This window comes from Podarcis tiliguerta (genome assembly GCF_965153285.1).
Source record: "Podarcis tiliguerta genome assembly, chromosome: Z".
In the NCBI taxonomy this organism is placed as follows: domain Eukaryota; kingdom Metazoa; phylum Chordata; class Lepidosauria; order Squamata; family Lacertidae; genus Podarcis; species Podarcis tiliguerta.
Window position 1 is genome coordinate 23,296,329 of NC_139553.1, and position 15,380 is coordinate 23,311,708.

At 44.6% G+C, this 15,380-nt stretch overlaps 1 protein-coding gene and 1 long non-coding RNA gene across 2 annotated transcripts in view; one reads left to right on the forward strand and one right to left on the reverse strand.

Annotated features, from left to right (window-relative positions):
• AMER1 (APC membrane recruitment protein 1) overlaps window positions 1-15,380 on the reverse strand; it is a 43,229-nt gene that overhangs the window by 2,534 nt on the left and 25,315 nt on the right. The gene's annotated exons all lie outside the window — the stretch shown is intronic.
• LOC310669790 lies at window positions 1,432-11,632 on the forward strand. Its single transcript, XR_014507392.1, has 2 exons — window positions 1,432-1,678; window positions 11,379-11,632. It is a non-coding gene; the product is annotated as an uncharacterized lncRNA (long non-coding RNA).

A 15,380-nucleotide genomic window follows, 5' to 3' on the forward strand; every position in this document is an offset into this window, starting at 1 on the left:
GTATGGACACTTCCAGACGGTCGGTCTCTTGATGTGGGATTCAGACATATAGCAACAACTTCAGGTTGCACAATAATAGTTGATGGGGAGGTCTTGGCAATAATAACTCTGCTTCCTTCAAAAGATCAGGCTTTTGTGATAAGGAAAATGATGAGGAAACACTGCAAAATGTGGGATAATACTTGTTTTGATAGCATCATCTAACCTTTCCGCAAACCAGAATGAATCATCATTAAATATCCAGTGTCCTCTAATCTCCCAATAAACAGATCAGAACAAATGGTCAATAAGCAGACTAATCTAGTAGCACCCTGGGTAGAATGGCAAGGGTCAGACACTACTTGGTGTTTCAGTGCCCATGGGGATATTTTTACATGAGCGCATAAATGCACTTTCAACAGCACTCAGATAATTTGTTAGATTTTTAATTTTGGTTTATATTGTTTATCAGCCACATAGCAGCCTCTACCAACCTGGTGCCATCTAGATGTTTTGAATGACAACTTCCACCAACCCCTCTGACATCCTGCACAGCGAACAATGCATGTTGGGAGGACAGCATGCCACTCTAACAGCATGGGGTGGTTATCATGAGGAGAGGAACTCTGTATGTGGCTTGATAACATACTGGACGTCAGAGCTGATCTCACAAGATAGTTGTTAAATGATGTATCATTGCATTATCAGTCGGTTTTCTTGTGGCTGCATGCTGCACTAGCTTCAGTTTCTGGGCAATTTTCAAGGGCAACCCTACACAGAAGGCATTACAATAATCTTTATAGGAGGTAAATCAAGCGCAGGGCAGTAGCAAGCAGAGGCATACTTAGGCACCCTTGCACCCTTGGCAAAGAGCTGCATCGGCACCCCCGTCCCTTGATCACTGCTGGCTCTCCCATCTTTCTTTTATCTCTAAGTCCTGCTGGGTGCTCTGCTCACACTTCTGATAGTGCCGCTGGCCAATGCCAGCAGTCAGATTTCTCCATCAAGGCACCCAGAGGAGCCTGTGTGCCTTGGCAGCTGCCCAGAGCAGTGGAGGTGCAGCCTAGGGAGCACATGGGTGGGTGGATGGGCTCATAGCCACTCCAAGCCGGACTGGAAAGGCACAATTTTTGGTGTGCCTCTGGGCCTGTTGGTTCCTTTGGCTGGGGGCCATCATGGCCAACCCCTAGATTACACCCCTGGTGGCAAGGCTGTCTAGCAGAAGTAACATAGGAGGCATATTTTGTACACACACATATATAATTTTTATATATAATTATATATATATAATTTTCTGCTTTACAATTTAAAATACTTATTTTAACTGACTTCCCCTCTTCTCTTTTCATGGTTCATTTTATATATCATAAATACCTGCATATTTTACAAAATATTGCATAAGGGGGATAAGAGGCTGTGAAGTTTCCAGTTGACCATTGGTGCTCAGATAGCAGACTGAGTGGCACACCTGTTACCTTGGCAGTCTTGCCCACTATGGTGCAATGTGACATGTTGCAGGACTATATCTCCCATCATCCCTGACCATTGGCCATGCTCACCAGGGCTGATGGGAGTAGGAGTCTAACACCATCTGAAGGATAGGGCACCCTGTTGACGACACCCTGTTGACTGCACCCTACAGTCATGTCATACACGTCTGTCTTTGTGGCCACACTAGAAGAGTCCTTGGTAAACTCAGGTAACAGGTACTGTGTGGTAGGGTAGAACTGAAGCAGTGATGGGGCAAGGGCTGAGGTTGGCTGTTGTTACAAGCACCCAAGAGTTCCTGTTTTCATCTCTGGTGTGGCGAAGAATGGTGGAATCTCTACAAAACATGGCTGTTCAAGAACAGCTGGTGGTTGTATTTCACAAGGAAAATGCTGCTTTGAAATCCACTCCTGAAAAGCCTGGGGTCCCAAGTGTGCCAGTGTTAGAGGAGAAGTGGAGCGTTGAGGTGGAGGCTGGCAATGGGCTGCAGGAAGTACAAGTGGTACTGTGGGTTAAGTACTTAATTCATTCCGGAGGTCCGTACTTAACCTTAAACTGTTCTTAACCTGAAGACCACTTTAGCTAATGGGGCCTCCTGCTGCTGCCACGTCGCCAGAGCAAGATTTCTGTTCTCATCCTGAAGCAAAGTTCTTAACCTGAAGCACTATTTCTGGGTTAGCGGAGTTTGTAACCTGAAGCGTATGTAACCAGAAGCGTATGTAACCTGAGGTACTACTGTATAAGGTGAGGTTTGATCAGGGAGGAGTTGAAGCTCATCAGTGAAGCATGCAGAAGGTACCAAATTTGATCCATAAGGGCATCTCTAAGCAGTGCTGGGAATGTCTTCCATCTGAGAACCACTGCTTGTACTGAGCTCGATGGACAAATGGTCTGATACAGTAATAATAATGTAATAATAATAATTTATTATTTATACCCCGCCCATCTGGCTGGGTTCCCCCAGCCACTCTGGGCGGCTTCCAAAGAGACCAAAAATACACTAAAATATCACACATTAAAAATTTCCCTTAAGATGTCTTCTGAATGTCAGGTAGTTGTTTTTCTCTTTGACATCTGGTGGGAGGGTGTTCCACAGGGCGGGCGCCACTACCGAGAAGGCCCTCTGCCTGGTTCCCTGTAGCTTTGCTTCTCGGAATGAGAGAACCGCCAGAAGGCCCTCAGTGCTGGACCTCAGCGTCCGGGCTGAACGATGGGGGTGGAGACGCTCCTTCGGGTATACAGGACCGAGGCCGTTTAGGGCTTTAAAAGTCTGCACCAACACTTTGAATTGTGCTCGGAAACATACTGGGAGCCAATCTAGGTCTTTCAAGACCGGTCTTATGTGCTATCGGCGGCTGCCCCCAGTCACCAGTCTAGCTGGCGCATTCTGGATTAGTTGTAGTTTCGGGGTCACCTTCAAAGGTAGAGCGCATTGTAGTAGTCCAAGCGGGAGATAACTAGATCATGCACCACTCTGGCGAGACAGTCTGCGGGCAGGTAGGGTCTCAGCCTGCATTCCAGGTGGAGTTGGTAGACAGCTGCCCTGGATACAGAATGGACCTGTGCCTCCACGGACAGCTATGAGTCCAAAATGACTCCCAGGCTGCGCACCTGGTCCTTCAGGGGCACAGTTACCCCATTCAGGACCAGGGAGTCCTCCACACCAGCCCGCCCCCTGTCTCCCAAAAACAGTACTTCTGTCTTGTCAGGATTCAACCTCAATCCATTAGCCGCCATCCATCCTCCAACTGACTCCAGGCACTCACACAGGACCTTCACTGCCTTCACCGGTTCTGATTTGAAACTGAGGTAGAGCTGGGTATCACCTGCAAATTGATGGACTCCCAGTCCAAACCCCCTGATTATCTCTCCCAGCGGCTTCATATAGATGTTGAAAAGCATGGGGGAGAGGACAGAACCCTGAGACACCTCACAAGTGAGAGCCCCGGGGTCTGAACACTCATCTCCCCCCCCCTTTCTGAACATGGCCCAGGAGGAAGGAGCGAAACCACTGTATAACAGTGCCCCCAGTAACCTCCAATGTGCCAAAGCACAAACGGAAGACAGAGTCGAAGAGTGTAGCTGAGGCATTTGGACCAGGCCCAACAATTTCACAAAGAGGCTGAACAATTGACCTTTCCCTATGATTCCCCCTCCCCTAAAAATATCTCTGTTACAGGATGCAAACTAATTGGCTGTGCTCAGCTAGTGTGTGTGGGGGGGGGAGGCTCCTTGCTTTCTGACTCATCCACTCAGACAACAATGGACAGGAGAAAGTTCACAGTGTCGTCATTGGGTTCTGCTTTCTTGACCACAGCTGAACTCTGGCACAATGAGGGCACAATGTATTGCGTGGATGAGAACTCTGGGTTTGAAATATTCTGGTACCAGGAGGGGCCAGAGGGAGCGGCTGGTGTTGCTGCTCAGAGGTGTCATAGAACAGGGACAAAGTGCTGTTAGAATGATCTAATCTCCTGGGGCACTTTTTGCCAATTCTCTGTGTGCCAAATAAATAAGCTTTTCTTAGAGAAAATCCCACTAAATATGATATGCAGAGGAAGAGGTATGATACACCAGTGTTTCCCAACCTTCTTCCAACCTTGTTTCCTTCCTGTGCGCTCCAGGCATAGCCAAGGGGGGACAGGGGGACAGCTACCCTCCAAAATAAGTAAAAATCAAAACAAATCTGAGGTTCTGGCCCCCTCTAACAAAAGCTTGCCCCCCCAACAAAAATCCTGGCTACACCCATAGCCCCCCTCCTACTGGTAGAAAGGTAGCTATTTAAATGTTTTGTTTGTAAATGGAACATGTTTTATTTATAATTTATACAATTTATACAAAATTCAATTACATAAAATGATAGGAACATATTGAAATATTGTTGAAGCAGAAGAACATAGAATCATAGAGCTGGAAGGGACCCCAAGGGTCATCTAGTCCAACCCCCTGCAATGTAGGAAACTCAGCTAAAGCATCCATGACAGATGGCCATCCAACCTCTGCTTAAAAACCTCTTAGTCCAGAACCAACCAAGGGAGATTCATCTTCCGTGTATTATAAAAAGTAAACACTTATTTGACCCCAGTTGTTTGACGTAGAGGGGTAAACCTACAGATACAGTCCAAAAGGTGCACAGCGAGCTCTGTATGTATGGGTTAATTTTAAAAAGCAAGTAGTCCTCACTGACCAGGTACAAAAAGATCTTGTCATCCTGAGGAGCCCTGGCTGCCTAGATAAAACACTATAACCCCACACACCCTTACCTGGGAGTAAGGCCCACTGAACTCAGTGTGGCTTTCTTCTGAGTAGACAGTTATTTACTACATGCAGGTCAGCAGCACCAGACGACCCTGCTTGGCTAGGCCTGGAGAGGATTTCACCCTGAGCCTTGCAGAGCTGGATCAATGCTGCCAATGGGCTCTGCCCTGTGGCACTATCCAAATGCCCTGATCCACTAGGCGCTGGGGTGAATTGCACCCTGCACCTTACAGAGTCATGCCCAGGCTGCCACTGGGCCCAGCACTGGCGGCAGCAACAAGCAGCTTCGGCTTGCCCAGCCCTACCCATTGCCACCCCACCACCACACTTACTTGACCTGGGGGTTCTGGATTGTGGGCTCTACTGGTCAAAACAGAGGCCTCAGAGATCACCCTCTCCCACCGGAAACAAACCAGGACTGCTCCAAGAAAACACACATGGCAAAAAGGAGCATTAGGCTCTGGTGGGCTGCCCCCTTATCCGCTCGTGATTGGCCTAGCAGATAGCCAGCCAATCAGGATTAATTAACTTCTCACTTCCCTTTGTGGTCCCCTAGCCTCACGATTTTCACCTGTGTCCCCCTTGGAATATCCAGGGGATGGGGGCCAGGGGGCCATATGGCCCCTGATTGTGAAACACTGGGATACACAAGCATACATAGGGTCGCTATATTTCAAGAAGTGAAAATCAGGTCAAAGTTGCCCAGCGTTTTTGCGCTTTTTTGGCAAAACCGCAAAAATTAAAGTTTTTGAGCTATTTTAAAGGGAAATCGCCAAAAGCGACACTGCCAACAAGGGTTGCCATACGTCCGGATTATTTTCCTGAACATTTTTAGCAATTTCTGCCCAGACACTCCCTCTGACTGCAGTAATCCGGTTATGTCTGGGAAATTCTGGACATATGGCAACCCTAAGCATACACAGCTAAGGGTTTAACTGCCTGTTGTGAGTCTAGGCAGATGTGTCTTATGATACCTATCGTCCCTTCCAAAGCTGCAATCCTGTATCAGTGGCAGTAGAATCTGTAAGCAGGAACCTGTTAGATCAGTTTCTTTGTCAAGGTGTCTTCACCACTCAGTTAAGTACCTGTCATCCACATCTTAAAAAGTGAGCTTTGTTGCCATAGAGACAAAAGGGTGGGGGCGGACATTTGCTGCCTCAAACTGAATGCCTTTTGGGGACCCAAAGGCCCAGGAGTGTAAGTGTATGAGAAAGAGTTTTGGCTGACGCTGGGAGGTGGAGACACAGAGGCATGATTGTGCTGGACAAAAGACAGCGAGCTTGGGGCTTCCAGGGAAACCTAATGGGGAAGCAAGAACTTTTGCAGTGTTAATGCTGTGAGCCACTCTATCCTATGCTCTTGTTGCATATATGTGTAAAAACAACAACAAGTATCCTGAAGACACCACCAGAGAGCACAAAAGCCTGGCTAGAGCAAGAAGGTTCACACCCCACAACGGAACAGCCAAGAGCATGATCCTGGGCACTGGTCCTGGTTATGAGGTGGGCCTCCCTTCTGTGTGCAATGGTTTGCGTACACATAGCTGTCAGTGTTTCCCTTTTTTAAAGGGAAAATCCCTTATTCTGAATAGGATTCCTCGCAAGAAAAGGGAAAAGTTGACAGCTATGTGCGTACATGTGTATGACAGAGATCTGTGGAGCAAACTGCCCAGATACCATTGATAGATGGGAAAGCTGTCACTGTACCTGAGCATCGCAAGATGCAAGTACAGCAGATTGCAGTCTATAAAACACTATCAACAAATCAGTTGAGAGGGGAAAAACAAAAAGGGGGGGGGACAAATTAGTTGAGACTCCTGCATTGCAGGGGGTTGAACTAGTTGACCCTTGAAGTCCCCTCTACAAATCTACAATACTCTGATTCTATGACTGCTGCAGTGAAGGGTGGTATAAAGATACCTTAATAAATCAATAAATACTTCCCCCCTCATCCAGCCCTGTTTTGTGTAACATATAGCCTGTTGAAGCATACCCGAGAACTAAAAATTGTGCACTCTTTTGTGATATTTTGGTTGATCCAAATAAATTTATTGTTCAATTGTTTATTCTAAAATGTCCCGCCTGCTCCCCGATTATGGACCAATATATTTTTGTTTTTAGATTTTATTTGCTGGTTATTTAACAATAGCTAAGAAGCAGAGACAGGGACAGAAATGCAACGTTGCCACTAGGGGTCGCCGTAACACCAAGTAGAAGTTGGAATTTTGTGAAATGAAAGCTTCCTCTTAAAGTATTTCCTTTTGGGGTTCATAATACGGACTAATTTCAGTTTTTAAAAATAAGGTATTGGCATTGCCAGAGATTTAACTTGGGAACTTTTGAATACAAAGCATATGCCTGATTTCACAGTAGATACCACAAATTAACCATGTGCTGGGGGGGGGGGGAATACTTCCTTTTGTCTGTTCTGAATCTCCCACTGTTTTGCTTCATTGGATGATTCCTGAGTTTTAAGGCTCCTTCAGACAACCTGCTTATTAAGCATTCATCCTGATTTGCGTACACAGAATGTCAGACCATATCCTGTCTTTATCCAGAGCATTTTATTGGATTGTTTGCAGTGTAGTTATACGACAATGAGCAGCCATCCTGATTTGCTTGCAAGGTGTGTGTGCATGTCTTCCTGTTAATCACTCATTCATCCCATAATTTTTCAGTGCATTTCCCCAACTTGCTCACCTGCTTTCAGCCCTTAATTGGCTCTGCAGCTACAACTAACTTTATAAAGTCACCATTCACATTTCCCTAAAAAACAAACAAAGCCCTAACAATATGCCAGGAGACTGGATAACAATACTGGAGTGTGCTGCAGGGTCATAATACACTACTTTCCCCTGTCTGCAGTAAAGTGGGTTATAACAAGACTGGACTGTTTTGCTGGGCTGGTGTAATCCCCATTCTTTCAGCCCCCACCGCACTCCCTACAATATTAGTAAAATATCAATGGACTTTCTCTGTCCTGGCATTGCTAGGGTAATTTTTTTTAATGCTTATAAGGTCTACACCTTCTTGTATGAAATAAGATCAGAGTTGGAAACATCATTGCCTCTGTTGCAAACTAGTTTGGGGAGTAGGTACACTACTACCTTGTTGCAGCTGCACTCAGAATAATAATAATAGATTTCTCATGTTTTAAAAAATGAGCAGTACAGTACATGTATATTTTGCCTCTTTTCTTGGGTTCTACAAGGGCTACAAATTCACGGTAGGATTCAATTCAGAGTATGCCTATTGAAATTAATGGACAGTTATGTCCATTTATTTCAATGGGTCTACTCTGAGTAAAACTCAGCTGAATGTCACCTTTGCTCCCGCTGCAGCCTCTAAATGTCATCTGGGAATCTGTGGATTATGGGAAAGGGGAGCAATTGCCCCCTTACCCTCCTAAAGATGTCAATCATCATTCTACTTGTCCCACTCGCCAGGCTATTTGAATGCCTAACAACCAACACATCTTGCATCGGGCATTGACTGCTAAATGTAATAGGCCTGGGAAAGAGAGAGAAAAAATGAATTTTGGTATTAGCCACAACCAACACATTTCCTGTCAAAAAAGTCAACCATGTTGGAATGTAAGTCTTGGGTAATTGGGGATACATTCTCCAAGGTTTAGGAGATGAATGAATTCTGCATAGTGTGCAAAGACCCATCCAACTTTAGGTCACATTTTCATTCACATTCTTACCCTTCGGTGGATGTTCTCCAATAGCCTCAGGGGTGCCTCTGACCATGTCTAGATAGGATCTTCATTACCACCAAAGAATTTAAGCTTGCCCCCAAACATTTCCATTCTCATACCAAAAATGTCATCCAGAATAGTTTGCACATCCTATGCCCACCCTGCAAATGTGCGCGTGTGCATGCATGCGCGTGCCTCCATTATTATTATTTAAATCTGAAGACTGTTGCCCTAGATGTGCACTAAAAATAAAGAGATTAAAAATAAACCCAGAGAATGCTGTGCATTTTAATTCCTCATGAAAGCCATTGAGGGTTTGGGGTTTTTTTACTGTCATCCTCTAGAGGCAGCAAGGAACAAACAGCTTTCAACAGAAAGGAGTATCAGATGCTGGCAGATAGTGTTGCTATGGCAATTTCAATTTTGCATCTCTGTGGTTTGATGTAAAGGTTTACGAAGGGCATCTCCTGGAAGAGTTATCACCATTATGGCTAGTGCTGCAGGTATCACCACAGACAGGTTAAAAAACTTCAGTGCATTAATTCTGCCCATCACGTATAAGGAGACTTTCCTCAAATGACTTTGCAATGTATACTTACTCAGAAATCCTACTGAATTCACTAAAAGTGCTCCTTAGGGAAATTGCAAGGAACTATATCTTGTATTCCTGCTGGAGTGTATGCTAGAGAACTTGAAATCAAGAAAGCTGACATAATTATGGCTGCTACAAACATGCATATGTTGCAGGGTGTGCGTTCTGTTCTGTTATTGCCTCTGTGGACCAAACTACATGTGATGTTAAACACATGTTAAAATAACCATGCTCAATTGGCCACTTTCATTTTTGAGAAGAAACAGCTGCAAGGCCTCATTCTGGTACTTACTCCCAATTGGTACAACCATGCCACATTTTTATTGAAAATAACTTCCTGTTGGACAGCTCCCCCACCCCCACCCCATGTTCTGTGGCAATAGCAAACTACTAAGGGGTAATTTTTAGCAGAAAATTGATGTGGGCTGATTCCAACTAGGAACACATTCCAGATCGGGGCCCTGGGTTGCTTTGTCTCCAAAATAAAAGCGGCCAGGTTAAGCGTGTCTTTTTAAATGTGACTAACACAACATGAAATTAACACGAAATTAAGAGACGCCTGCTTCTTGGGAAGAAAGCAATGACAAACCTAGACAGCATTTTAAAAAGTAGAGACATCACCTTGCCAACAAAGGTCCGTATAGTAAAAGCTATGGTTTTCCCAGTAGTGATGTATGGAAGTGAGAGCTGGACCATAAAGAAGGCTGGTCGCCGAAGAATTGATGCTTTTGAATTATGGTGCTGGAGGAGACTCTTGAGAGTCCCATGGACTGCAAGAAGATCAAACCCATTACTTTGGCCACCTCATGAGAAGAGAAGACTCCCTGGAAAAGCCCCTGATGTTGGGAAAGATGGAGGGCACAAGGAGAAGGGGACGACAGAGGACAAGATGGTTGGACAATGTTCTTGAAGCTACGAACATGAGTTTGACCAAGCTGCGGGAGGCAGTGGAAGACAGGAGTGCCTGGCGTGCTCTGGTCCAGGTGGTCACAAAGAGGCGGACACGACTGAACAACTAAACAACAATAACAACACAACATGTGATTTGGTTGTCGTCCCTTCTCCCCCCCCCCCATCTCTGTGCCTCTGTAACTGAATATCTATATCTTGGACCTTTGTGGGAGGTGGGGAATGGAGCAGCTTACACTAATCTATTGGGGGGACTGTTGTCATTTAGAATCAAAGAATTGTAGAGTTGGAAGGGATCCAATGGGGAATCAGGTCCAACTCCTTGCAATGCAGAAATCCCAGCAAAAGGTGATGTTTTTACGTGTCACTGGACTTACTAGCCTAAGTGGGCAAGCTGAGCAAAGGAGAGGTGGGACAATAATACCACAAGGAATTTGGGTGATATTTAGAGGTCTTAGGATCAGGGGATGTGAGTAGGTGGTGGGCCTGATCTACAATCCTGCTGTGTTTGTGAACAGAGCAATGCACCAGCAGTAGTACAGTGGCAAATCCTGAACTGCAGGAGCTCTTCCTGGCAACCCCTACAGCCACACCCCTATAGCTGTGCCCAGTGGACGTTGGCCCATTTGGGCAAATGGGGCCCTGCACCACCAACCTCAGATGGCCCTAACCAGCTCCCACCTGTCTGTCTTCTTTCTTACAACCAATCCAGGAGGATGGCTCTGTCTGTTGCTCCACCTACCATTGGTCTCTCTGCCCTCCACCCATCCAGTCCTAATGGGAACCAACCACCACTGGCTTCAAAGACTATGCAGCAAAAGTGAATTTTTCACCAGTGCTTGGAATTATGGCTACAACACCACGGCAGGCTTTCCCCCCTCACCTCCTTTTACACTTTGCTTAACATCCAGTGTGATGAAGAGTTCTGATGGACTCAGATGTTTGCTTGCTATTCTGTGACATTTTGCTTCAACATCCTTTGGGGTTTTCAAAATAAATCAGGGATTTTAGTCTTTAGCAAAGCCTGAGAATCGGTCCCTTCGAACTCTACAATTCCATGATTCCATGAATGCCACCTACCTTGTTTCTTCTTAGTTTATTTTGGTCCACTTCTTTCTGATAAACGTTAACTAGTTAGTCTGTTTCACATGCATAACACTTCTGCATGGGGACTTTATTATGTTTCAAACTCAAAGGTGCAAAATTCCCTGCCTATACCATACAAGGAAATTTGGCATTCATAATATTTTTGTTTTCTTTTGTAGAAATTGTTTCTTACCTAACATATCTAATTCTATTATTGTTAATTAAATTTATTAGTCACAAATTTTTTTTGCCATGGCAACTTAAAGTTACTTAAAGCATTTTAAAGCAGAAAACCAAACTCGTACATGCATTAAAACCAGCATAAAAGTATTTATGTTCTGCTCTGTTTCTTTTTTGTTATTAATAGATCAATAAATATGAAAAAAAGAAAGAGCAAGAGAGAAGGAGGGGGGCAGAGAGAATGGGGGGCAGTTTTCCTGCCTGTTGTTGGCTTTAACCCTGCCCATCATTTGCATGAAACCTGCACTATGTAGACCCTCTTGCCTGGCCATACCAGGAACTGCCCAAGTCTGTTCACCAGCACTGTGCTTTTCATTTCTGTCCTCTGCTACAAGAAACTCCCCACTGCACAGTTTGCATTAAAGTTTTCTTGTCTATGCATCCTTTGTTTGATCACCTCTTTGTGGTACATTTCATAACACCTTGCAGATTGCCTCTGAAGAAATGCAACCTCCCACCCCAAACAGGAGAAAAGGTTCCCCACACCTTTTTACTGCATCAGCTGACCTTTTTTTGGAAAGGCTTTTGTTGTCGTTTTTAACTCTTATACCCCACCCTAAAGCTCTGGTGAATTAATACCGTAAGTATTGTGAAAACAACTAAAGCCTGGGTCACTGCAACCTGATGTTATCAGTGATCCACCATACCCTTTTCTTCTTTGCATCACTGAAATGGTTCTCCAGAATTCTTGCTTTTCATCTGCTGTGAGCCTCAGAACCTGTCCCTCCATGAAGCAAGTTTAAATAACTCCCACAATGAGCATCCATCACAAGTTAATTAGATAACAGCAGCATCTACGTGGCTGCTATAATTTCCCATTGCATCAATCTCTGGCAGAGAATGAAAGGTCATTTTTGTAAGTTGATTTGCTCTTGGGCAATGATCACAGTTTCATTGTGAGACAGACAATTATATTAAAGTTATGAAACCAGGTGGTTCAAAGCAGCCTGGATTGCTCTCTCTTATAGCTGTCCAGTAAAGTGTGGGGGGTGCTAGGGTCCAGAGAGTGGCTAATGCTTGATTTGTGTGAGGCGTTGGTACCTACTGCCTTGAAATATGCAGTGGGGCAGCTTTTCCTAAACAAACCAACCCTGGACCCCTTGAGCTGGATTGGCAATTGAAGTTACAAATACCCCCTTCTTGTGGGAGGTGGGCAGCTGCAAGCAGAGGTGGATTTAGGGCAGTGTGTCTGGTTTCACCGCAGTGGACCCCTTGAGCTGGATTGGCAATTGAAGTTACAAATACCCCCTTCTTGTGGGAGGTGGGCAGCTGCAAGCAGAGGTGGATTTAGGGCAGTGTGTCTGGTTTCACCGCAGTGGCCACAGACTCATAAGTCAATACATAAATTGTATAAATGACTGCCCAAATAATAAATTCAGTTGGCAATCCTATGCATCCTTGGGAATAAGACTTACTGAAGTCAATAGGACTTACTTCTGCGGAGACATGCATAGGATTTCACTGTCAGTAGCAGAAGCTCTCAATTATTATTTTTTAAGTAGAGTAAAACATGTGTGTATATCTACCATTTCATTGGGGGGACCTCTTGCCTAGCCCTCCAGACCACTCTTCCCAGTCCACTCCCTTCACGAGTTGCTCTGCACCCTCCTTGAGCCCTTTGGCTGCTTGGAATGTGTCCTTGAACCGTGACAACGCCTCTTCCTTGCCTGGATAGAAGCGGAGAGAGGTAGGGGTATGTGGAGGGTGGTGCTGCCTGGTGTTTATTTTGACTGGCAGGGCAGAAGAAAAGGAGACTAAGAGTCAATGGTGCCAGAAGAAAGCAAGCAGAAGAACCCCACCCCACCCTCCCACTATATATAAGGATCTGTGACTTCTGTTTCAGTGTATCTGAAGAAGTGTGAATGCACACGAAAGCTTATACCCAGAACAAACTTAGTTGGTCTCTAAGGTGCTACTGGACAATTTTTAATTTATTTTGACTGTGTCAGACCAAAACGGCTACTTACCTGAATGTTGTACCCAGCATTAAGGAACCTAATATAAGAAGAGGAACCTAATATAAGAAGAGGAACCTAATATAAGAAGAGTCCTGCTGGTTCAGGCCAATGGCCCATCTAGTCCAGCTTCCTGTTCTCAGTGTGGCCAACCAAATGCTGCAAACAGGAAATTCATAAGCAGGACCTGAGTGCAAGACTACTCCCCTCTTCTGTGGTTCTGAATGCTTCTGAATACAGAACATAGCAGTGAAGCTAGAGCATAGCCATCATGGCTAGTAGCCATTGATAGCCTTATCCTTCATGAATTTGTCTAATCCTCTTTTTTAAAGCCACCCAAGATGATGGCCATCACTGCTTCCTGTGGAAGTGAGATCTATAGTTCAACTATGCATTGCATGAACAAGTAGACAACTAGGGCCTACCCATGGGTTGGATGCACGTAAAAAAACAGGCAAGGAAGCAATTCAGAATTGGAAATCTACTATATATTTTCAAAGGTAGTTTGTCCATTTGTCCTCTGTAGATTCAGACACATCTCGATATATCATTGCCAAACTCAGCATGGTAGTTCCCAAGGTGGGGGTGGGGGTTGGATGTCGGCTGCCATTTTGAATCAAGCTGGGAGACCTAAATGTGACCTTGACATAACTTCACCTGATTTTTGGTGTTACAGGTCCAAACTCCTACAAGTTAACTATCCATTTAAAAAACACAATACTTTTATGGTTCTACAAATTTCTGGGAAGTGCTAGACACTCCCCATGAATAAACAAACAAACCAAACAGATCAAAACCCATGCTCTGAAGAAATTTGATGTTGTGCATGGTAATCTACCATTTTTTAATCAAGGCTTCATAGAAAGTTTGCTCTGTTTCACTTGTGAGAAGAAATGGTTTCTACCATTTCATGTATGTGTGAGACATTTCACTTTATAATATCCCACCTCCCAGTTGTAATTTAAGGGAGGGCAGAGAAGCTGTCCCTGTTGGGCCTCTACCCAATTCAATTTTGCACTTAATTTTTACAGCCACTTACCCTCCTAATCTCAGCCTTCATTCTGTCCAAGCCATAATTGCCCGCCAATCACTCTTTGTCTGTTTATACCTCCCTCCTGCCTTTTTTTCTAGTTTTGCCCCTGCCCTCCTGTCACTTCCTTAAATTGAATTAGGCCTAATTAGATCATGCAGCAAGATGGATAGCATATCACTGTCATGGCTCCCTAAAGGCACACAAACAACCTCTTCCACTGCCACCTGACCCCCCAGGTCCCCACAGGAGAGGATCTCAGCTTTTCTCTCAAGACCTGGTGACAGGTGCTGCCTTTGGTAATGGCTTTACACAGATCCAATTGAGTAGATATCGGGTCAAAATGGGTTACACTTGCTTAGCCATAGTGATTTTAAGGACTGTTTATCATACTGACACCACACTTTTCCTCTTTATGCTCATAAATTGGGTACCTGACAGAAAAAACACCCAGATCCTCATTTCTCTGTGCTTTCTTGAAGATCAGCATACCAAATAAAGCTGAAAGTCATTTTATGCAAATGACTGTTGGGGAAACCCTGAAACTGAGAGAGTGGAACGAGGACCCTAAAATATTAAATTAAAATGACTACTCTCCCCACATGAATTAGAAATAATAACAATAACAACAAAGTGATGGCTTTTATGAACATACAGAGATTCCTTATACTAAGTCAGTCCCTTGGTCCAACTAGCCCAGAACTGTCTGCACTGACTGGCAGCAGCTCTTCAGGGTTTCAGGCAGGAGCCCTTCCCAGCAGTACCTGGAAATGCCAGGAACTGAAATGAGGACTATCTACATAAAAAGCAAATGCATTTTCACTGAGAGACAACCCTTCCCCTTCATGTTGGGCTGCTATTTGTGTATAACAACCCATGCCGCTAAAGTTCAGAATCACCTTGGTTCCAAATATGTTTTTGCTGATCTTGTAAGGCTCAGATGTATTACAAATTCCTCTGAGAAGTTCTTCTCTGGCTCAGAATATAAAAAATTCCACAGATGGACAATCAGTCATTAGGTTGATTTTGCACTATGCAGTGCAAACATTCTTTAATGTCAGATCCATACCCTGAAGAAACTCAGCATATTTATTCAGACATAAGTTCCTCCAAAGTACAGAGTGACTTGCTCTTCTTCAATAAC